This window comes from Oratosquilla oratoria, chromosome 43, assembly GCF_046742065.1.
Source record: "Oratosquilla oratoria isolate Oo_2021 chromosome 43, ASM4674206v1, whole genome shotgun sequence".
NCBI classification, from domain to species: domain Eukaryota; kingdom Metazoa; phylum Arthropoda; class Malacostraca; order Stomatopoda; family Squillidae; genus Oratosquilla; species Oratosquilla oratoria.
Genome location: NC_134819.1, coordinates 530,411 through 532,910, shown reverse-complemented (window position 1 = coordinate 532,910; position 2,500 = coordinate 530,411). Strand labels below are relative to the sequence as shown.

The window sequence follows — 2,500 nt, the reverse complement described above, 5'->3', positions numbered from 1 at the left end:
CAAATTACTTTTTTCTATTATAAAAGCGGACGACTTGCCACAAGCCCACGCAGCAATATAGACGCTATCTGATATGACATGTCCATGTCCCCTCACTCCACCTCTCTCCTCTGTATATAAGATATGTGTTTTCTCTTGTCTTTGTGTTCCGCTTGAAGAGGATCACTCCAAGTGATCGAAATATACGGAAATCATTATTTCCTTTCTTTTCTTATATCCAATCAACAGTGGGTTTTTAGTGTGTATATATATATATGTATATGTGTGTATATATATATATATATATTAGGGTGTTTCAAACCCATAGGGTAAAATTACAAAGTACGTGTATACTTTCAGCTGCATGTTGCCCCGTTTCCTAATTATATAAGCTGAATTTGTGCCAAATTATGCAATGATCTGTGAAGATTTAAAGGTCGCTCATATTGTTCACTTTTTAAGCCCATGCAAAAAAATACCTAATTTTCTCTTCTCATATTCCTGCAGAACGCAGGTGAACTTTGAAATGGCTAGACGTCGTGCAGCATCAGTTTGGCTCCTTGGACATTGTGAGGAAGAACTTACTGGTTCCAGACTCCCGTCCAATGGTCAAGTTCTAAAGCACTTCTTTTACCATCACCTCAACTTGAAGTGCACGAAGTCCGAGAGCGCGAAGTGGAAGCAGTTTTTTTGTTCTGGGCGAAGGCCCAAATGCCTACAACAACGCTATTTTACGCCAAAAAGAAGCTTACAGACCTGGTTACGAAATACGAAGGTCTCAAGAAGAATCGTCTGCGGGATTCGGAGAATCGGCGCATGAAGGAACAAATGTTTTGTGATGACTTAGATGAAATCTTCGACGTTGCTCACAAAGATGCGCTGATAATGATGAAAAATGAAGAAGATAAAGTCTTCTTGTTGAGCCAACGAGAGGATCGTTCCCAGTCGAGCATGGCTGGAATTGACATGGATCATTTAAAGTCTCTTGAGAAGAAAAAGAAAAGGGCTGAAGTAGAAGACAAACGCAAGAAGAAATCTGAGGCGGAAAAACGACTAACCGTCGAAGTCGTCAGCTCATCAACACTAGCTGATTCCAGTTCGTCTTCAGAGTCCTCTGCAGATGACTCCTTTCAAATTCACAGCCACAAAAAAAAAAAAAAAAAAAAAGTCGGATACTATATCTGCAGGTCCATTGATTCCCAAGAATATCTTCTTGAAACCTGAAGTTACGGCGGCTCTGGATCGTACTGGCGTGTCTCACAGGAAGGCAATGCACCAACTAGGGGCTCAGGCAAAGTCTATTGGTATTGACATCGAACAAATCACTTTGTCTCAGAGTTCGATTTACCGGTACCAGAAAAAGAACCGTGAAGAAGCAGCAACCAGCATCAAGGCTGACATCATGACAAGAATTCCACGTGATACACCTCTCGTGTTGCATTGGGATGGCAAGCTATTGCCTGACATAACTGTAGCAAGCTCTGGTCGGGAGAAGGCTGAAAGAATCGCAATTCTTGCCTCAGGAGATGGTGTTGAGTTCCTCCTTGGTGTTCCCAAAATTGGATCTAGTTCGGGTACAGATCAAGCCAATGCATGTCTGTCTGCTATCAACGATTGGGGCCTGTCACACCAAATAAAGGCTATTGTGTTTGACACAACAGCCTCAAACACAGGTTTGCTTCAAGGCGCCTGTATCAAAATTCAAGAGCAACTACAAAAGGAGCTTGTTTGGTTGGCCTGTCGGCATCACGTGTACGAAGTGATCCTTGCTGATGTGTTCCGTTCTGCCTACGGTCCTTCTTCCGGACCAAGTATCCCATTATTTTCACGTTTTCAAGATCTGTGGGGAAACCTCGACAAAAGAAACTTCAAGACAGCAGAGGATGATGAAGAAATCTTGCAAACTTCGTGGGTGATTGGTCCGTACCTCGTGAGGAAGCAATGCGACGTCTTGAGGTTGCTCTGAGGTTAATTGCAATAAGAGATGATTATCGGGAACTTACTACTCTTGCCTACATCTTCCTTGGAGGTACTCCACTGGGTGGAACTTCCTTTCGTGCTCCAGGTGCTTTCTATCATGCAAGATGGATGGGAAAATGTATGTATTGTATAAAAATATTCCTCTTCCATGATCGGTTTCCTCTGACGGAAGGTGAACTGAAAGCAGTTCGAGATATTTCCCTGTTCGCCGCCCTGTGCTATGTGCCATTTTGGAATGAGTCACCAATCGTTGCTGCCAAGAATGATATGGATATGATGAAACTCATGCAACATGGAATCCCAAATGAAAAACTTGCCAAGGTTGCCTTCACAGCTTTTAAACGTCATCTTTGGTATATTTCAGAGGAAGCTGTGGGACTTTCCCTGTTCGACGATCGTATCTCACCTGATGAAAAGCGGAAAATGGTGGACAATATGTCTCTGTCTGCAAAACCAAAAGGATTGAAGAAGGTCGATGGAAAAAAAATTTCGACACGGATTTCCCTCCCTGAATTTTTTACGATGAAGACAAAAAATTTAT

At 42.5% G+C, this 2,500-nt stretch overlaps 1 pseudogene; it reads left to right on the top strand.

Moving 5' to 3' along the window:
- Positions 1-275: 275 nt before the first annotated feature.
- On the top strand, positions 276-1,583 carry LOC143021867 (uncharacterized; annotated as a pseudogene).
- Positions 1,584-2,500: the final 917 nt, after the last annotated feature.